Source organism: Salvelinus fontinalis, chromosome 7 (genome assembly GCF_029448725.1).
Source record: "Salvelinus fontinalis isolate EN_2023a chromosome 7, ASM2944872v1, whole genome shotgun sequence".
NCBI classification, from domain to species: Eukaryota; Metazoa; Chordata; class Actinopteri; order Salmoniformes; family Salmonidae; genus Salvelinus; species Salvelinus fontinalis.
The window spans coordinates 50,955,394-50,978,555 of NC_074671.1; the positions used below are offsets into that span (position 1 = coordinate 50,955,394).

General features: G+C 42.1%; 1 pseudogene; it reads left to right on the forward strand.

The window, feature by feature from the left end:
- Positions 1 to 909: 909 nt before the first annotated feature.
- Positions 910 to 21,667, forward strand: LOC129860079 (cilia- and flagella-associated protein 221-like; annotated as a pseudogene).
- Positions 21,668 to 23,162: the final 1,495 nt, after the last annotated feature.

Below are 23,162 nucleotides of genomic sequence, written 5' to 3' on the forward strand. Positions count from 1 at the left end.
TCGGTACTAAAAGTCTGAAATAGTCGTCCTATTCAAAGCAGCAAGTCATCAATCAGCATCCACTGGCTTTGTCCAAACCAACTGCATGTGTTTTGTTTGTGCGGTTATTACACCTGACCTTTTTATAATATACTAGTAGCAAAGACAATACAGTGTGAAGATAGGCAGAAGATGCTTCTCCAATAGAAATCCCCGATAACGCTTGTAGGCGAGGTCATGGTGATCGCTAAACTCATGTGCAGAAAAACGTAATCGGGTCTTATTAAAGGTCGTCTCACGCTGTACTGCGCATGTGCATGCCTTCATATCAAAGACACTCCTTCGATATAACGTTGTTTTCACTTTCACGAGGTTGTAGTAATACCATGTTCAACTGCTTAATACATTGGCTCGAATCTAGGTTGTGCCTTTAGATAAATTAACGACTAAATAATAATTATTCGCTTCTCTCATTCACTTCTCAAACCCCCAAACCCGTTTTTGTATGCTGGGTCTGTTTTGCAAGCGTTCCTAGAAGTGTGCCGATGTTGCGCCTCTGGGTTTAGAAACTCTTTGCTAGACCTAACCACGTCCCACCGAAGCATTACTATAGCGACAAGAGTGTTTGGTGGATGTTCTGTAGGTGAACCAACAGGTACGTGCCGTTTTCAACCTTGAAAAGCACCGACATCATGCAACGAATAAAAACATGTGTTGTTTATGAGCTACTAAATCGAACCTAAAAAAAACGGTTTACAGACTAATATATCCAGAAAGTCGCACGGTTGTCATGTAGTTTGATAACAATCTATAGTAGCGAGCTGTTCCTCTTTGCTAGCTGCTCCTCTTTGTTGCGCTAGCTTCCACTCTCTTGCTAACCCGTTCCTAGCTAGTTTGCTTACTTTCCAGTGTCAACCACTGTAGCTGCACATGCACAAAGTTGGCTTGCTAGCTTTGTGTCATTTGGTTCTTCTCATTATCATATGGACAACATTGCATCTTTGAAATGCAAGCATTTACATATCTGATGTGATATGAATTGTGATATTGTTTGCTATCTTCTTCACCCCTGTTTTTAATGGAGAAGTGATGGAAGTGGCACACTGCATCAGAGACATTCACAGACAGTCAAAGGAAGAAGACCCCTCTACCCCTGTTCCAACTGGTGGAGGACAGAAAAAAGAAGTCCCTCTAATGTCCCTCATCACCTACTAGAGACCAGTAGGACCCTTACACTTTAACAATTTGATACATCTCAGTCATATATTTAACAGGCTATATTCAGTCAAGAAGAATATGTTTATTGTAGTAGAGTGCTTGGGCTAGCATGCTCATGAGGCTATCTGAGTTACCGTAGCCTACATTATACAGTATGTGGCTCCTCAGGCATTTTGGTTTGTTATATTTCCATTATAGTCCTTTAGCAAATGTTCTTATCCGGAGCGAGTGCATACATATTCATACTTTCTTTTTGTACTGGTCCCCCATGGGAATCAAACCCACAACCCTGGCATTGCAAGCGCCATGCTCTACCAATTGAGCCACATGGGACTAAGCAGATGGTGAATACATATATCTCATTTATATTAAACTTATACCTTCCAGAAACGTATACCAAACTCAAGAGCAACAGTGCAATCCAAGCAGAACCCTCAGCACTTCACTTCAGTGGGTTTAAACTGGGGAAGGATTATCAGAGGAGCTTGGTGAGCTTCAGCAATGAGCTTCAGCAATGTGTGACTGTTCCAAGAGAACAAAAGACAAAGCACTGACTTTTTAGATACAATTGTGCAGTTATATGCACTTCATCTACCCGTACATTCTTATACAAGGCATCATCTAATTCATCTTTGTTTTAATCTTCCTCAGAAGCTTATCAACACATCATCTGAAGTGATCAACATTCACATTATCCCCACCCAAACAAAGCATTTCAAAACAAAATATTTAAAAAAAGGTATTTGTTTATTACTATTTGATGTCATGTTATGCATTCCATCTATAATCTTTGATTCGTATGAGTGTTAGCGTTGATGCTTCATTCCTCCATTTTGATATTCTGTGCAGCATCGTCTTGTCTCCGGACTGTTCTACACAGTGAAAGTACACTTCTGTCCTGACGAATGGCGCTACTTCTACGACTGTATTCGGGTTCATTGCAAGGTTGGAATCCAGTGCTATGTTAGTTTCTAATCAAGTTCGCTTGCTGTCATACCTGACAGTGATCTCTTCGACTTCTACTTCTAATCTATTCAACTGTCAATCAAAATAGGGATTTGCTGTGTTTATGCATCACATGTTGTTTGTTGTCAACGTTTCTCTCCGTAGTTGCTGCAAGGTAAGCCTGGTCCCAGATCTGTTTGCGCTGTCTTGCCATCTAAGGTCATTGTCACTCCATTGCAAACTGATCTGGGACCAGGGTACTGCTAGAAGGTTTCGTCTTGCTTAGAACTCCATGAAATGAATGCATCAGGGAGCGTTGTTATTTTCTCTCAATCTCTCTCCAGGGGGAAGAGAATTTACAGGTTCCAGTCCATGCCTACCCCATCATCGATGACTTGCACATCCCAACACACATCACCATACCAGCTGTCCCACTGGGCCAAAGGTGAGGTGAAGTGGACATTTGTGTCTCTGTGCATCTTTGTCTTTTGAATAATCTTTAAACCCATCAATTAAACTTTACAAGAGGATTCTACATGAGTTGCATGGCCACTCATATCCCTTACAGAAAAAACACATCATTTGTGAAATCATGTGTTTTTAGAACACTTCACATATGATCACGTTTCCACATGTGTAGTTTCATGTTCTCACATGTTGCTTTAAATGTTGTCACATTTTATCACATTAACTTCACATAAGATCACATATGATCACATGAAAACATGTGTTTTTGGAACACTTCATATGTGTTCACATGTGAAATTCATGTGTTTTTTCCGTAAGGGATAGGCAACAGCTACAGCCTAGTCTGCTAAGTGCACCAGTTTCTGAATTAGCCTGCCAGATAAACATGATGAGTGGCAACAAAGGCTTGTTTGTGGAATAAACTCAGTGTGTTATTATGGTCACGTAATGGATCATAAATGTTTGTTTTTAATAATCTCTGTTGACACTAATGATGCAGTGAGAAGTCAATATATTAGAGTCCATTTGCACAGGTAGATAGCTAATCGTAGTTCTCTAACTAAGCCTTATGCCGGGATATTTATTTTTAAATTTTTTATTTATTTTACCAGGTAAGTTGACTGAGAACACGTTCTCATTTGCAGCAACGACCTGGGGAATAGTTACAGGGGAGAGGAGGGGGATGAATGAGCCAATTGTAAACTGGGGATTATTAGGTGACCATGATGGTTTGAGGGCCAGATTGGGAATTTAGCCAGGACACCGGGGTTAACACCCCTACTCTTATGATAAGTGCCATGGGATCTTTAATGACCTCAGAGAGTCAGGACACCCGTTTAACGTCCCATCCGAAAGACGGCACCCTACACAGGGCAGTGTCCCCAATCACTGCCCTGGGGCATTGGGATTTTTTTTTTTTTTTTTGACCAGAGGAAAGAGTGCCTCCTACTGGCCCTCCAACACCACTTCCAGCAGCATCTGGTCTCCCATCCAGGGACTGACCAGGACCAACCCTGCTTAGCTTCAGAAGCAAGCCAGCAGTGGTATGCAGGGTGGTATGCTGCTAGGGTCAGTAGTATTTGTCTTGCATATTCAACAATCTTCAGTTAAAACAATACGCTTGGAAAGAGAATACTTCACAAATATCAGAATATAAACATTTGTAGAGCCCTAGAGATATAATAATTGTTTACATTTGACAGATTGTGACGCAATCCACTTTCCATGGTTTTTTTTAGTATGGTATTTTTATCTCTTGATGCAAATGATTGTCTTTTGAACTGAGTGGCTGACTGAATTTGATTTAGCTTTACATCGTAGGTCTCAATAAACATGTAGGCTGTTGCCCTTTCTCTCTGGGGCTGTGCGATATCTATGCTTGTTATCTTTGACCTTTGACTCGTCTTTGACCTTCCAGTGTCAGCAATGTGATCCCTCTGAGCTGCAGCTGTCCCATTGACTTTGAGTTCCAGGTGTACATCATCCAGCCACACAAGGCCTTCTCTGTCCAGCCCCTGTCAGGTAACTCCCATCAACAGACTTGGTAGCACTTTTACATTAGGCCACTGAATAAAGTGGTAATAACACCATTATGTTAGAGTCCTGATGACAGATGATAGAACAAGATAGCAACAACATCTTAACAGCTCAGTCAGACAGACAGTGAGGAGAACACCTGTATTATTCTATCTACAGTTGGTATATATTATGTGATTAATGTATTAAGCCCACGAGTCTCATTGCCAGATGTGTATCAATTTATTTTAAAGTATTTGACGGTAGGATCACTTCTGGTTCACAATAAGGTTCCGGCTATGTTTTTGTGTTAGTTCCTTGAGGTGATTAGTTTAAACTTTGAACCACATAATCATTTTTTTTGTTTGTTGCTGACACCCAGACTAACCTCTATGAACTCACGTAATATTATTAGCTCATTACCTAGCCCTGACCTGTGATTCCTCAACACCGCCATCATGTCTTGTGTCTGAATTAACTGTGGAAAGATGCTCATGATCTGCAACAGCCACATTGACATAAAGCAGTCAGGGACTCAGTGCATCTAGCACAGGGGGAACTGTGCTGTTTTGTCTCTGGCATTGATGGTGATGCTTTCCAGACAATGAGTGATGCTGGATTTCCGGGGTTACGCAAATAGCCTAGTACTCAGACTGGGTAGAGAGATCTGAAAGACTATCTCTATGTTTTCCGTGTTTTGAGGGGTTCGAAGTGTTGAGTTTAGGTAGGCCTACGTATTGTTTTCTTTTCAAAAAATTCTGAGTTTGTCAAGACCGGTATAATCCTTTGTTGGTGTTTGATTCTAGGAGTGATTCCAGCCAATGGGAAGGTGGAGGTGACCGTCACGTTCAGGCCATTCCAGTATGACACGTCCCAGGTCACTCTACAGGTGGTCATCTCCCAGTTCAACTCCAAACCCTACGTCTGCACACTCAGCGGGTCGTCCTAGACCCACCTGGCACTCACGTATCCCAGAACCATTTTGTAATGTTAAAGGTTAGTTCATCAAACACTATATTGAATTATGCAATTTTTACCAGGTCATAGTTACAATTATATACATATTTGAAATATGGTCAGCAAAGTTCCTGTTTTCTTGGTTTGTGTCACGTTATTAGTTGTTATTTTGTGTAATTGCGAGTTCCATCAATTGATGCACTGAGCCAAATATATTTCTTTACTGCTAAGAATGGAAAATATGTGATTGTTAAGTGGTTACAATATCCTTCTGTAAACAATGCTTACGCACATTTCATAGAGCGGGTGCTTTTGTGAGAGAGACCAAGTGCAGCACATGTACTGTATTGAAACTCTGTCTGCAAACTTTGAAAATAGAAATTGTACAAACATTTAGAGAGATGAAAATGAACTCTTGCAGCGAAGAACCATACAAGTGCATACTGTTCCAATTTCATATAATCAAATGTTTCTCTCTTTCTAAGTGTGTATATAACACATTAGGAATTGTACAGTTGATAGATACTTGAATAATCCCCCCCCCCCCAAAAAAGTATAATGATGTATCATGTTTATCTACATTTTCTTGAAAATGCACATATATGGTACTTCTGCACGATTCTAGTTATGATGATATCCTTTTGTTTAATTGATTTCTGTTCATGGCTAACTTCTTTGTTTAGTCCTGGGCTACAGACTCAAAACCACGCACAGTCACTTATAATGATAAACAGGTTCTTCTTGTTTCTAGTCTGTATATAAAATATAATTTTGATTCAGTTCCCATGAGAAAATGGGTGTACTCTCTCACTGACAGTGGACGAGTTTTACTCCCCTGTGTTATGACTAAGAGGAGTTAATGATTTATTAAGCAAGGGAACTGCAGTTATATCAAAATGCATCGGTATCCAATCCATTCAATGTGTGCGCTTCGGATCAGATATTCCCATGTTTACTTCTCCCTGGACCCGCAATAAAAGATATGAAGATAAGATATGAATGAGTTAATTGAAGAATTGGCGGATTGAGTTGCACCCTCTTTTGCGCTCAGAACAGCCTCAATTCATCAGGACATGAACTACAAGGTGTCAAAAGCGTTCCACAGGGATGCTGGCCCACGTTGAGTCTAATACTTCCCACAGTTGTGTCAATTTGATTTGAAGTTGGCTGGATGTCCTTTGGGTGGTGGACTATTCTTGATACACACGGGGAACTGTTGAGCTTGAAAAATCCAGTAACATTTTAGTTCTTGACACCCTCAAACCCGTGCGCCTGGCACCTACTACCATACAAAGGCACTTACATCTTTTGTCTTGCCCATTCATCCTCCGAATGGCACACATGTACAATTCATGTCTAAATTGTCTCAAGGCTTCAAAATCCTTCTTTAACCTGTCTCCTCCCCTTCATCTACACTGATACCATGGGAAGATTATTGTTTATTTTGTTTAGTAAATATTGATAGGATATATCTACTCTTACAATGCCAACAGCCCCAATGACAGTATCAAAGTCAAATTGTTAGCTAAGTACACAATTAAGTTATTAATGGCAGATAAAGCTTGGTAAGTTATTAGTCAACTATAGCTATGTTGAGCTCTGGAGGTCTTCCAGCAGGCAGTCCCCAAGATACAGTACTTAGCGCTCTCTCTTTTACTCCATTAGCATTAGGTTTTGGCCCTAGGCCTAGAGTGATGAAAACAAACTATTATTGACATGTTTCTGCAGTGAGCTAAATCAGGGTCACACAGAGTGTTTCTTGGTATTCTTAAACAAATTTACTGTGAAACAAAAGTTTTCACCTCACACACATGGTTATGGGCTTAAAAAAAAGAAGACGCCTGTACCATGTCAGATATAGCGTTAAAATGTATTACATTTTCAGTGTGCGTCCCAATATTACTGATATATCACAAAACCGTTTGACATAGAAACATCGGATTTTCAGCATTTAAAAAATAAAGTTGATTAATTATGAAATTACAAAAAAATATATGAGTAACATTCCACAGGTGAAGCCACTAGAGGGTCATTTGGTCATTTGATTGCAGGAAATGTGTTACATACATTTATTTGTGTAGTTTCTGATCCAGTCAACAGAAGAAAGACATGGGACATGCAAAATACGTTTTGTTTGTTGACAGTCGTGGGCCTCCACCTGTCTCCTTGATACAGCCTCTTACCAAAACCAAGCAGAGGTCAATGCGGACACCTGAAAAGTCAAAGGTACTGCAACCATTTAACTCCTGCTGTACCAAGGGTGCGTTTCCAGAAAGCCTTCTAGCTGACATCACACCGTATTTATCTTGAAAACCCAGCTGCACAGAGATAAGAGTCATACTAGAAATAAAGGACAATGTTAGCTACGGGGCTTTCGAGAACCTCACTCCAGTTCATTGAGCAGACTATACAATGATGTAGATAATGAGGTAATCATATGAATATGAACATATCTGGTGTGTGATTGGTATTGTATGATTTCAATAGACTGTAAGGGAGAGAAGAGAGAGTGATGTGAAGCTGAGCCTGAAGACAGCAGTTGATGTGTCCGCCCCTGCTGGAGTGGTCAAGATACTGATACAACAGACTGATAAACTGAGCTCTAAAGACCTGAGGGAAGATACCTGGACAAGTTTTACACCCTTAATCAACTTTCACACCAGTAATCAACATACATTAGATTTTCTCTAAGAGATGAAGGAGTGTCATTCACTATTCACTTAATGTAAAGAGGGGAGAAACCGGGTTTGTCGGATGACTTGTTTGCTAGTATGACTGAAAGCTAACTCAGATGATTCAAAGTCTGGAATGCTTAATTCATTGCCATTTGGGTCTGCTGCAGACTGTATTTGCTGTTATTAAGTTACAGATATACAGTTGAAGTCGGAAGTTTACATACACCTAGGTTGGAGTCATTAAAACCCGTTTTTCAACCATACCACAAATTTCTTGTTAACAAACTAGTTTTGGCAAGTCGGTTAGGATATTTACTTTGTGCATGACACAAGTAATTTTTCCAACAATTGTTTACAGACAGATTATTTCACTTATAAATCACTGTATCACACTTTCAGTGGATCAGAAGTTTACAAACACTAAGCTGACTGTGCCTTTAAACAGCTTGGAAAATTTCAGAAAAGGATGTCATGACTTTAGAAGCTTCTGATAGGCTAATTGACATAATTTGAGTCAATTAGAGGTGTACCTGTGGATGTATTTCAAGGCCTACCTTCAAACTCAGTGCCTCTTTGCTTGACATCATGGGAAAATCAAAAGAAATCAGCCAAGACCTCAGGAAAAAAATGGTAGACTGCCACAAGTCTGGTCCATCCTTGGGAGCAATTTCCAAATGCCTGAAGGTACCACGTTCATCTGTACAAACAATAGTACGCAAGTATAAACACCACGGGACCACTCAGCCGTTATACCGCTCAGGAAGGAGACGTGTTCTGTCTCCTAGAGATGAACGTACTTTGGTCCGAAAAGTGCAAATCAATCCCAGAACAACAGCAAAGGACCTTATGAAGATGCTGGAGGAAACAGGTACAAAATTATCTATATCCACAGTAAAACGAGTCCTATATCGACAACCTGAAAAGGTAAAAGCCACTACTCCAAAACCACCATAAAAAAAACAGACTACGGTTTGCAACTGCAAACCGGGACAAAGATTGTACGTTTTGGAGAAATGTCCTCTGGTCTGATGAAACAAAAATAGAACTTTAGAGGAAAATGGGAGAGGCTTGAAAGCCGAAGAACACCATCCCAACCGTGAAGAACGGGGGTGACAGCATCATGTTGTGGGGGTGCTTTGCTGCAGGAGGGTCTGGTTCACTTCACAAAATAGATGGCATCATGAGGGAGGAAAATGTGGATATATTGAAGCAACATCTCAAGACATCAGTCAGGAAGTTAATGCTTGGTCGCAAATGAGTCTTCCAAATGGACAATGACCCCCAGCATATTTCCAAAGTTGTGGCAAAATGGCTTAAGTACAACAAAGTCAAAGTATTGGAGTGGCCATCACAAATCCCCGACTTCAATCCTATAGAAAATTTGTGGGCAGAACTGAAAAAGCATGTGCGAGCAAGGAGGCCTACAAACCTGACTCAGTTACACCAGCTCTGTCAGGAGGAATGGGCCAAAATTCACCCAACTTATTGTGGGAAGCTTGTGAAAGGATACCCAAAACGTTTGACCCAAGTTAAACAATTTAAAGGCAATGTTACCAAATACTAAATGAGTGTATGTAAACTTCTGACCCACTGGGAATGTGATGAAATAAATAAAAGCTTAAATAAATCATTCTCTCTACTATTATTCCGACATTTCACATTCTTAAAATAAAGTGGTGATCCTAACTGACCTAAGACAGGGAATATTTACTGTTATTAAATGTCAGGAATTGTGAAAAACTGAGTTTAAATGTATTTGGCTTCGGTGTATGTAAACGTCAACTGTGTATGTATATAATTTTTTTTACAATTCAGTCATGATGGCCCAACCTAAGCTGTGCCTCCAGACAAGACAGATGAAGGAGGCATTCTTTGAGACCAGGGTTCGACAGGACATCCAGGAGGAGAGAGCCAATCATCTCAGATGGTGAAGAACCATAATTTACTCACATTAATAATCATGAACAGTGCATTCGGAAGGCATTCAGACCCCTTGACTTTTTCCACATTTTGTTACATTACAGCCTTATTCTAAAATGCATTATTTTTTTATTTTCTTCAATCTACACACTACCCCATAATGACAAAGCAGAAACAGGTTGACATTTTTTTGCAATTGTATAAAAAAAATAAAAACCTATCACATTTACATAAGAATTCAGACCCTTTACTCAGTACTTTGTTGAAGCATCTTTGGCAGCAATTACAGCCTTGATTTTTCTTGGGTATGACGCTACAAGCGTGTCACACCTGTATTTGGGGAGTTTCTCCCATCATTCTCTGCCGATCCTCTCAAGCTCTGTCAGGTTTGGAGGTGGAGCGTTGCTGCACAGCTATTTTCAGGTCTCTCCAGAGATTTTAGATCGGGTTCAAGTCCTGGCTCTGGCTGGGCCACTCAACGACATTCAGAGACTTGTCCCGAAGCCACTCCTGCGTTTTCTTGACTGTGTGCTTAGGGTCGTTGTCCTCTTCGAAGGTGAACCTTCGCCAATGTCTGAGGTTTTCATCAAGGGTCTCTCTGTACTTTCCTCCATTCCCTCAAACACCTCCCTGACCAAGGCCCCTCTTCAATGATTGTTTAGTTTTGCCTGGCGGCCAGCTCTAGGGAGAGTCTTGGTGGTTCCAAACTTCTTCCATTTAAGAATGATGGAGGCAACTGTTTTCTTGGGGACCTTCAATGGTGCAGACATTTTGTGGTACTCTTTCCCAGATCTGTGGCTCGCAACGAGCCTGTCTCGGAGCTTTACCGACAATTCCTTCGACCTCATGGCTTGGTTTTTGCTCTGACATGCACTGTCAACTGTGGGACCTTATATAGACAGGTGTGTGCCTTTCCAAATCATGCCCAATCAATTGAATTGACCACAGGTGGACTCCAATCAAGTTGTGGAAACATCTCAAGGATGATCAATGGAAACAGGATGCACCTGAGCTCAATTTCGAGTATCATAGCAAAGGGACTGAATAAGGTATTTCATTTTTTTTTTTTTAAGATAATTTGCAAACATTTCTAATTACCTGTTTTTGCTTTGCCATTATGGGGTATGGTGTGTAGATTGATGAGGAAAAGTACATTTTAGAATAAGTCTGTAACGTAACAATGTGGAAAAAGTAAAGGGGTCTGAATACTTTCGAAAGGCACTGTAGATGACCATATCTTTGATTATGTACTAAATGTCATAGGTCACTCAAAACTGTACTGTAGATAAGGATTTTTTTTGATAAAGGCAAGTTCACCTTGGGAAGGACCCTGTCTTGACACAGACCAAAATACAGGTTTTGGAGGAGAGAGATTTTGCAGATTATGAATATATGGTAAGATTTGTAATTTATCATGATAGTCATAATAATCATAAAACACTGTTGCTGTATGTTCTATATCCAACATGTTCATGTTTTCCTCTGCTCTGGCTTTGTTTTCTCATCACTTGTGCAGCAATCTGGGCAACCAGTTTTTCTCCGGTTTGCATACCGTATTGTAACTATGATTTATATACACAACATGACCAAAAGTATGTGGACACTGCTCATCGAACATCTCATTCCAAAATCATGGCATTAATGTGGAGTTGGTCCCCTCTTTGCTGCTACAACAGCCTCCACTCTTTTTGGAAGGCGTTCCACTAGATGTTGGAATATTGCTGCAGGGACCTGCTTCCATTCAGCCACAAGATCATTAGTGAGGTCGGGCACTGATGTTGGGCGATTAGGCCAGGCTTGCAGTCGGCATTCCAATTCAAGTCAAAGGTGTTGAATGGGGTTGAGGTCAGGGCTCTGTGCAGACCAGTCAAGTTCTTCCACACTGATCTCGACAAACCATTTCTGTATGGACCTCGCTTTGTGTGCGGGGGCATTGTCATGCTGAATCAGGAAAGGGCCTTCTCCAAACTGTTGCCACAAAGTTGGAAGCACAGAATCATCTAGAATGTCATTGTATGCTGTAGCATCAACATTTCCCTTCACTGGAACTAAGGGGCCTAGCCCAAACCATGAAAAACAGCCCCAGACAATTATTCCTTCTCCACCAAACTTGGCATCTGCCAAACCCAGATTTGTCCGTCAAACCCAGAATCACGCTTAACTGGGGGTAGCAGGTAGCCTAGTGGTTAGAGTGATGGACTAGTAACCAAAAAGTTGCAAGATCAAATCCCCGAGCTGACAAGGTAAACATCTGTCGTTCTGCCCCTGTACAAGGCAGTTAACCCACTGTTCCTAGGCTGTCATTGAAAATAAGAATTTGTTCTTAACTGACTTGCCTAGTTAAATAAAGGTACAATAAAATAAAAAAATGAACATCTGGTTAAGTGTGATTCATCACTCCAGAGAATGTGTTTCCACTGCTCCAGAGTCCATTTGTGGTGGGCTTTACACCACTCCAGCCAACGCTTGGCATTGCGATCGTAGGCTTGCGTGCGGCTGCTCGGCCATGGAAACCCATTTCATTAAGCTCCCAAAGAACAGTTATTGCGATGACGTTGCTTACAGAGGCAGTTTGGAACTCGGTAGTGAGTGTTTACCACGCTACGCGCTTCAGCACCCGGCGGTCCCGTTCTGTGTGGTCTACCACTTCATGGCTGAGTCGTTGTTGTTCCTTGACGTTTCCACTTCACAAAAACAGAACTTACAGTTGACCAGGGCAGACATTTGACAAACTGACTTGTTGGAATGATGGTGCCACGTTGAAAGTCACCGAGGTTTTCAGGAAGGCCATTCTACTGCCAATGTTTGTCTATGGAGATTGCATGTCTGTGTGCTCAATTTTGTACAACTGTCAGCAACGGGTGGGGCTGAAATAGACGAATCCACTAATTTGAAGGGGTGTCCACATACTTTTGTATATGTAGTGTATTAAGTTATTTTTCTTAGAACTGCATTGCTGGTTAATGGCTTGTAAGTAAGCATTTCACTGTTGTATTCGGTGCATGTGACAAATACAATTTGATTTGGTTTGAAGTCAGGCTGTGCAACTGTATTTGAGTTTTATTGAGAACGGCCAGTAAATGTATAAAGCCAACCGTAGTGACTTTAAATTAGATATACAACATGACGCTGTAATGTCAGGGAGAGCTACTGCTATTGCTGTTTCTTCTAAAGGGGAACAGATGACAGATCTTTCCCAGGACACTTAACAGCACTTCCTCTCCCCTCTCTCTGTTTATTGGCTGTATTTACTCTGTTCTTTACAGGCCACCATTGTTTTTAGAGAGGCCAATCACTCCACTTGGTGATTGGATAAACTCCTTTCATGTGTCTTCTCTGGAGTCTGGAGCTCAGGCCAGGAACCAAAACAGCCTTTCCACCTCTTCCCTATACCTTGTCCCTCATCTGTGTTTCATACGTTTGTGTAACAGAGGTAATTTAGTGACCATGCTAGGGTGATGATCAGTAACCTTACCTGAGACTTGAAGAGTTGCAATGTCTCCCCTAGCAACTGCCTAGGCTTTGGCTTAGTGTGCTAATGCGTTCTCCCAGGATTGATCCCTGTTAGTCACACTTGCTCGTATTCTGAACATGACGAACGCCCGTCTTAATTCCAGGTTAGAAAAGGAGAGGTGAGAAAGGAGAGCGACTTTGCTAGAAGCCAACCTAAGCTCTCTACCAGACGGGTCCTGCGTAACACAGGCCAGGTAAGCATGTCGAAGTCAAAACGGACCTGTTTGCCTCTAATATGGCATCAAATGGAATGCATATTGCTTTTTCCCCCCGAGTATGAGAGCTGCTTTCATCCATTTTCTTTTTCACAATCAAAACGTCTGTTCTGTTTGTACCTTCCAGCCACCGGTGGGCACGCCTTCCTTTCGCATGTACTCCAGCAGTCATCTGGAGATCTGTCAAAGAGCTCTGAGGCTCTTCCAGCAGGCAGCCCGCAAGGTACAGTACTTAGCCCTCTCTCTTTCACTCCATTGGCCTTAAATAAAATAAAATAAAATCTAATTTTATTTGTCACATACACATGGTTAGCAGATGTTAATGCGAGTGTAGCGAAATGCTTGTGCTTCTAGTTCCGACAATGCAGTAATAACCAACAAGTAATCTAACCTAACAATTCCACAACTACTACCTTATACACACAAGTGTAAAGGGATAAAGAATATGTACATAAAGATATATGAATGAGTGATGGTACAGAACGGCACAGGCAAGATGCAGTAGATGATATAGTGTACGGTCTATACATATGAGATGAGTAATGTAGGGTATGTAAACATAAAGTGGCATAGTTTAAAGTGGCTAGTGATACATGTATTACATAAAGATGGCAAGATGCAGTGGATGATATCCAGTACAGTATATACATATACATATGAGATGAGTAATGTAGGGTATGTAAACATTATATTAAGTGGCATTGTTTAAAGTGGCAAGTGATACATTTTTACACAATTTCCAACAATTCCCATTATTAAAGTGGCTGGAGTTGAGTCAGTATGTTGGCAGCGGCCACTAAATGTTAGTGGTGGCTGTTTAACAGTCTGATGGCCTTGAGATAGAAGCTGTTTTTCAGTCTCTCGGTCCCTGCTTTGATGCACCTGTACTGACCTCGATTAGGCCCTATAGGCATCGAGTGCCTCACCCCAGCCCACTCAACACAATGGTTTCACTCACAAACCACAAGTCAAAACCCTGTGAGACGGTGTGTATACTCTCTCTGATAACGATCTTAAGCCATGTCATAAGATGGTGTAGTAGTCCCTGTAGTATGTCTGGGATGGGAATTCCTAAGGTCAGCTATATTTAATGATGTAGCCTACATTCAACAAAATGCCAAACTGTAAAACCAGTATGTTATACAATACCTCATAGGCAGTTGGAAAGCTGACAATGTCCAAGTCCTGGTTCTCTTTAATATCATTTTTCTCCCAATGCATACTTGAAAATATGTTTGGGTTTTGTATTTATATCATTCTCTATTTGAGCAAGAAAGATGTATCGTAACAGATGTCATACAGCACGAAGAGGGTTTGCTTATAGACATGCATAACCTTTTGAAACAACACGACTTCTAAGTGAGTGCACCATGTGTTTCAGGTGGTGATTCAATGTCGTGTGAACAACAGACTGGTCTCGTTGAGGCAGCTGACTCAAAGCTTGAAGCGCCTGTCCACAGGAGTAAGAGGTATTGCACTGTTGAGACCCCACAGGGCAAACGTGTTCTCTATTTGACACAGGCATATGATCAAAATACATACCTGAACGATGCAGCACACACATTTGTTGTGCCAAAATAGAAAAATCTATCTTAAAATTATTTGAACCCCCCAAGTCATTTTGATGTTGGAAGCAAGCAAGATGCATGCATTTTTCTGTTTTCAGCTGAGGAGGAGCCCTTTCATCCCCCGAAGATCTCACCAGACAACGTGATTCCTTTCACATTCCCCCATCTTCTCTCTTCCTAACCAGCCTGATGAACTGGTAAGTGCAGTGCACTTTGATAAAAAAGCCACCTTGTTCTTGCATGGACTACTTGCAAAGAAGGAACACTGATTTGATTTGCCCAGTAGCTTGTATTCATTGAAATGATTTAGTGAAAATGACCATAACGTAGTGTTGGCCTTGTATGCCCAGGCTCCCAATGCATGGGGTGCCGTCCCTGTTAGGCCTATTGAGGTCCTGGTCAGACGACACACTCCATTCTTCAATCTGAAGGTACATTTACATGACAGGTCTTTGCCTGAATAAAGAATCGTTGATGTTGCTTGTACATTGTAGCACTAACAACTAGCTATGTTTGCCTTTCAGTCACTGCTGATGATGACAGGGATTTTGCTTATAAATTGTACAGTAACATGCTCACTTCTGTCCCATTACGTGTGTTGTTTTTCAAGGTTCCCCAGCACTACAAGTTAATGGGGTACCAGCCTGTTTCGGCCTTTGAGGCTGCAGCTAGCTACATTCCCCCAACCCAGCCTGCTATGCACTGGGGCACAGGTGAGCCAAGAGACTTACCACCAACACTGTGGGACGCTTACGTAGGTGGTGTGTAATACACAGATCCATTTATACAAAAGCAAATAAATCAAAGTCAATCTTTTAAGCCTTTTATGAGATGATGTACAAGTGATATAACATAAACAATGATGTGAAACAGCAATAATCCTGAGAACTCTGAATGGTTTGATTGATTACTTAATGGGGTCACTGTCAGAGACTAGGATCTGCTCTGCTCCTCTGACATCCAATAGCTTGTGTGTATTTGCTCATACTGATACAGCAATATCCTCATTGTTATGTAATCAAACCATTATTAAAAAAAATAAAAAAATCCTATAGTTTCCCATGGTTGACAAGACCGTAACAAGACAACCATTAATCACCCTTCTCCAGAGCTCATGGTCCCCACTTAGCTCCCATCATACAAACACTTACTCATTTGCGGTCAGCTCTCCATAGCAAACTATTTACCACAACATTACTTATTACAGAAACATCCTACAACTGTCAGATCTGATCTTACTTTAGGACAACGTCAAGTAGGATTTTTGCAATTGCAGAACTAGAGTTTCTAATAGATTGGCCCCATCTCATTAATATGATTTTTATAGTGTATCTCTACTCTTGCCAGCATGGCTGTTATACAAGACTGATAAATCTTTTTTTCTTTTTTTCTCTGCTGGGTCATATTCATTAGGGAACACTGTAGGAAAACATTTTGTAACGGAAAACAAAAATGTGTGTTTGGTATTGAGCAAGTTCAGGTCGTCTCTCCTATTTCAGTCTCCTAATGCACTGGTTACTTACGTGGTTGTGTCCCTGTCTTTCAGGATGAACTGTGGCCCAGGGTGATCCGTTCTCCCTTGGGGTGTGCAGTGGCCGAGCCAGAGGGCGAGCAGGATGTGGAGCAGGAGGACGAGTGTCCCAGTCTGAGCTTCACGGCCCCCACCGCCCTGCTGAAGCCTCCCTACGCACACCCCCTCAGAATCTTTGTAAGGCAATATCACAGAATATGATACAACACATGTATTTATTTATTTACAGTATATCACTGGAGGCTGGTGGGAGGCGCTATAGGAGGACGGACTCATTGTAATGGCTGGAATTGAATAAATGTAACGGTATGAAACACATAAAACATGGAAACCACATTTGACTCCGTTCCAATTATTCTATTTCATTCCAGCCATTACAACAACCCCGTCCTCCTATAGCTCCTCCCACCAGCCTCCACTGCTGTATAAATGAATGTGTTCATCATGCATATCTACAGTATGGACATATCATACTCCAGTAAATACAGTATGTCATATCTCCAGTAAATATCTCCAGGTTGTCCATTTATAAGGCTGTATACAGTAGATGTAGTCGTAATGATTGTTCTTACTATCATGCATAGTGTTGGAAATGTTTTGTTGGAATCTCTGTCATAATGATTCCCACAACAGCTGTTCCTCTTCTCAATAGTGGAATCCTTCACTGGGCCTGAGAATATCGATACTTGTGAATAATTTTGCATTGATAATTTATACTGCTCATGTTCCATGTTGGACTTTGTTCTGCTCTGTAGAACCCAGCCCCCGGTCTCCATGCTTTCAAAGCTGACCCCTCTACCTAGAGCACAGGTGTTAAAAACTCATTCCACGGGGGGCCGAGTGTCTGCGGGTTTTCGCTCCTCCCTCATACTTAATTGATGAATTAACATCACTAATTAGTTAGGAACTCCCCACACCTGGTTGTCTAGGGCTTTATTGAAAGGAAAAACCAAAAACCCGCAGACACTAGGCCCTCCGTGGAATGAGTTTGACACCCCTGACCTAGAGTGTGACCTGGAGTTCCACCTGTGTCCACTGCCCCGGTACACCATCCCAAAGCCCTCTGTGTTTGGAATGCACTTCCCCAGCACTCAGAAAATATTTTTAGACCGAACAGTAAGTCTCTCATATCGAGAGGAGTTATTAAGCAAAAACTTACATTTTTGTGTACTAGCATTGCATTTCTATATAATTAAAACATAATTAAAAATAATAGAATAGAATACCTTGATTTTTCACACAATGTGGACATTTGTGGTAATTGAGACTAAAGCCAAAGCCGTTTTTACAACAATTACACCATTTTTTATCCTGATCAAATTGCAGGATGTGATCCGTGGCGTGATGACCTGGAAGAAGTTCCCATCGGCTGCCTTGGCCTCTCTGTCCAACAGTCCCACACTCACCAGTAGCTGGGCCCCACGCATGTAAGGATCCAGTAGCACAGCTTTACAGGGCAGTGACAGTGTCTTAACGGTACATGATGTACTAACTCATCTATACTATGTGTTCTTGAGCAAACAGTGCAAAGTATAGACTGTTGTTCTTCACACACAACTGAACACTTTTTATTAATGAGCTTATCTTGTTTGGTCATCTTGTTTGACCAGCTCACAGCCGAGGTTTCATGGTACTGGGATGCTATGGGTAGGTAGATAGCACAGGAGGTTGGTGACACCTTAATTGGGGAGGACGGGCTCGTGGGAATTACAGGAATAGAATGAGTGGAATGCTATCAAATTCATCAAACACCTGGTTTCCAGGCATTTGATGCCATTCCATTTGCTCCATTCCAGCCATTATAATGAGCCGTTCTCCCCTCAGCAGGCTCCTGTGGGAGATAGTTAGGATTGTTTTGCTATTATTGGCAGATTTTCCATTGATTGCATAGAGCTTCAATGAAGGCACCGCACGCAACCAGTAAGTTGCACTTAAAAAACCTCCTACCCTTCCTCAGAGCATTTTGACTTGACGAACGTGGAAACCCCTTTTGCTCCTTAGGAAGTACACTGTAGGTTATCGGTCATCCACACACTTCCAGCTGGCTCAGTGTGTTTGTGCGTGTCCACTTCTTCCAAGGATGTTCTTGCTTGCTTCTTCTCTGCCTCCAGATCATTTGAATGGCTAAGGCTAAGCTGTAGCACGTTAGCTACAGGCCCAGACCAGTGCAAGTCTCACAGACAGACTTATGAATGGAAACACAGTGATTTACTTCATATTTACAGGGTGAGGGGGGACCGGCACTCTGTTCCCTTGTCTAAGATCTATGGCCATGGTGCAGACTCCTTTCTGGAATCCATTCCAACACCAGGGTTACTAAGAGCCAGCGCTATATCCTCTGCTTTGTTGAAGTAGTGTCCAAACAAGTCCAAGTGAAATGTTGCTTATCAGTTAAGGTAGGCCTCTACAACAAACCATAGGGCTGCCTAGTCATCTGACGTGAAGATATTGCAAACATCGACAGAATGTTAGCCTGTATGTTTATACTCAGCTGTACAACATGGGCTGAACTTGTGTTACCTTTTATAAATACAGTTGCGATAATAGAGTTGAGTCATTAAGTCAGTCAACGTACCAGTCCTTTAATGATCTCCGAGTCTCTACCACCTGACCGTGTGTTCGACCAGGTCTGACCCCTTCAACAGTGACATCCCGCCCACCATGGCGCCCACAGCTCTGAATGGCCTTCCAGAAGATATGACAGAGGAGCTACTGGATGGACGGTAAGCACTAACACACGCTGACAGACAGACGGACTGAAAGTAACAGGAATCCATTTCAGAGGGTTTGTGTGACTGATGTGTTTTACCAGGTCTGAAAGCGCGGGAGTATCTCTCAGGTCTGAGATGATCTGAGCTGAGTTTCCCCTACCAGAGAATGTACCTTCCACTCCCAGACAGCTGAAAGACGACAGCTCTAAAGATGACAGCAGGTATACTGTTCGCACACACACACACGCACACGCACACACACACACACACACACACACACACACACACACACACACACACTCACACACTGCAGGACTAGGAGCATCATGCATCTGTGTTTCCACTAAATTAACCTCTAATCCCTATGAGGAATACTGGCATTTAATTTAGCCTACAACTCAATCAGTGTGTCTTCCCTTGAGTCCTTGCCAATTGTCATCAATCAATAACTTGAATTAGCATTTATGTCACGCACACCATTTTCTGTTTATTCCTTCATGTTTGGTTTGTCATTATCTCTGTACTTCTATTGATGGTGTGGCATGCTAATTGTTTGTAATTGGATTTGTCAAAAATCATATTATAATCAAATTATCTCTTCTAATTTGGCTAAAATAATGACGTTACATCAGCATGATGCAAAATGAGTCAAGAGATACAGAATTATAATGATGTTGCTGTACTACTGCCACCTTGTGGCCAGGTTGGGATTGTAAAAGAGGATGTTAGATAATGGTAAGATAAAGGTGGAGATAACAACAGCTCATTGTGCTTCTCCTCCACTAGTTCCCTGAGTCCCTGTAAAACTTCCCAGATGATGCCTGTCAGCACAGTAAACACCTCCAGGTGAACACAACACTGTTCCTTTCCCTCCCACTCAGCATCTGGTGTTAGCATCAACTACTATCACACACACACACACTTTAGGATTCTTTCTCTTTCTTAATCTAAGACATATCTCTTTTTTTGGAATGGAAGATTTCAAAACCAAGAACAATAGGTATGATTATTGATATGTGTATAACTTTTACTCATAACTTCTACAGGGAATCAAGAGAGCAGCAGCTGGAGATGTTTCTGAAGTCTCAGACCAATAGACTTGGTGCCAAGGTGATGGCGCGACTCAACCACCTGAATATTGTGGGCAAGGCTAATTCACCCTCTACACCAGAGAATAAATAGTGCTATATTTGGTATGAGGCACTAAGGTTGATGCAGGAAATATCAGATTACAGTACCAACATACATTGACCGATATATTTCCGATAATATATTTTACTGTAAACTACATCATTACTGTAGCTGCTATGTGCTATTGTACAGTTGCCTTTGTACAGTGCCCATTGTCTTGCATTTACACTGGCCAATTCAGCCAAGGACATTTTCATTTAAAACAGTCTTTATGTACTTTAAAGTTTGGCTTCTTGTTTTATTTAAATAATGACAGGCCTTTCTGGCAAATTAAAACAATGGATAAAGGAATGATTCCAAATGAATACATGTATGTCACAGATCCACAGTTAAAGCAATCTCTATTGCACTCCACACTGCTCTTTCCCACCTGGACAAAAGGAACACCTACGTGAGAATGCTGTTCATTGACTACAGCTTAGTGTTCAACACCATAGTGCACTCCAAGCTCATCACCAAGATAAGGACCCTGGGATTAAACACCTCCCTCTGCAACTGGACCCTGGACATTCTGACAACACATCCGCCATGCTGAACCCAACACGGGGGTGCCTGCTTAGTCTCCTGTACTCCCTGTTCACCCATGACTGCATGGCCACGTACGACTCAAACACCATCATTAAGTTAGCCGATGACACGGCGGACCGTGGTAGGCCTGATCACTGACGATGATGAGACAGCTTACAGGGAGGTCAGAGACCTGGCAGTGTGGTGCCAGGACAACAACCTCTCCCTCAACGTCAGCAAGACAAAGGAGCTGAGCATGGACTACAGGAAACGGAGGGCTGAGCACATCGACGGGGCTGTGGTGGAGCGGGTCGAGCGATTCGAGTTCCTCGGTGTCCACACGTCACACATCATGGTCCAAACACACCAACACAGTCGTGAAGAGGGCACGACAACTCCTCTTCCCCCTCAGGAGGCTGAAAGATTTGGCAAAAAGTTATACAGCTGCACCATTGAGAGTATCTTGACTGGCTGCATCCCCGCTTAGTATGGCAACTGCTTGGCATCTGACTTGTAAGGCGCTTAGGAGGTTACATCACTGGGGCCGAGCTCCCTGCCATCCAGGACCTCTATACCAGGTGATGTCAGAGGAAGGCTCGAAAAATTGTCAGACTCCAGCCACCTAAGTTATAGACTTCTCTCTCCTACCGCACGGCAAGTGGTACCAGAGCACTAAGTCTGGGACCAAAAGGCTCCTGAACAGCTTCTACCCCAAGCTATAACTGCTGAACAGTTAATAAAATGGTTATCCGGAGTATTTGCATTGCCCCCCTTGTTTTTGCACTGACATTCTTGCTCAGGCTCTATGCACACTCAATGTACTCTACCCACACACTCACACATACTACACCGACACTCCAACACACACACACACACACACACACACAAGCACTCACATATTACATACATACGCTCACTCACACAAAACACACACATGCATATTTTAGGAACATTTAGTGGTCCTAAAACGGAACCTTGAGGAACACCGAAACTTACCATTAATTTGTCAGAGGAAAAACCATCCACAGAGACAAACTGATATCTTTTCGACAGATAAGATCAAACCAGGCAAGAACTTTTCTGTGTAGACCAATTAGGGTTTCCAATCTCTCCAAAAGAATGTAGTGATCGATATTATCTGAATATTATCTGCCATGACTACGAGGTCCGATAAGAATTCAGGGAACTCAGTGGGGAACGCTGTATACAGCCCAGGAGGCCTGTAAACAGTAGCTTTAAAAAGTGATTGAGTAGGCTGCATAGATTTCATGACTATAAGCTCAATAATGAAAATCTATATATTTTTGTCTTTGTAAATTGAAATTTGCTTTCGTAAATGTTAGCAACACCTCCGCCTTTGTGGGATGCACGGGGGATGTGGTCACTAGTGTAACCTGGAGGAGAGGCCTCATTTAACACAGTAAATTCATCAGGCTTGAGCCATGTTTCAGTCAGGCCAATCACATTACGGTTATGAATTATGATCAGTGATTAGTTCATTGAATATGACTGCCTTGGAAGTGAGGGATCTAACATGAAGTAGTCCTGTTTTGAGATGTGAGATATTATCACAATCTCTTTCTATAATGACAGGAATGGAGGAGGTCTTTATTCCAGTGAGACTGCTAAAGCGAACACCGCCATGTTTTGTTTTTCCCAAACAAGATCGAGTCACAGACACGGTCTAAATCGGGAAAGCAGAGCTGACTACACTGACTGTGCTAGAGGCAGACTCCACTAAACTGGCAGGCTGGCTAACAGGCTGCTGCCTGGCCTGCACCCTATCTCATTGTGGAGCTAGAGGAGTTAGAGCCCTGTCTATGTTGATGGATAAGATGAGAGCACCCCTCCAGCTTGGATGGAGTCCGACACTCCTCAACAGGCCAGGCTTGGCCCTGTTTGTGGGTGAGTCCCAGAAAGAGGGCCAGTTATCTTCAAATTCTATCTTTTGGGAGGGCAGAAAACAGTTTTCAACCAGCGATTGAGATGTAGGAGTCTGCTGTAGAGCTCATCACTCCCCCTAACTGGGAGGGGGCCAGAGACAATTACTCGACGCCAACACATCTTTCTAGCTAAGTTACACGCTGAAGTTATGTTGCACTTGGTGACCTCTGACTGTTTCATCCTAACATGGCTGGAACCGACGTGGATAACCATATCCCTATACCCATCTACGATCACCAGTTTTAGCCTCAGCCAGCTCCATTTGTAGGACAAACACTTCAAAACCTTATTCCTTATGATGTTTT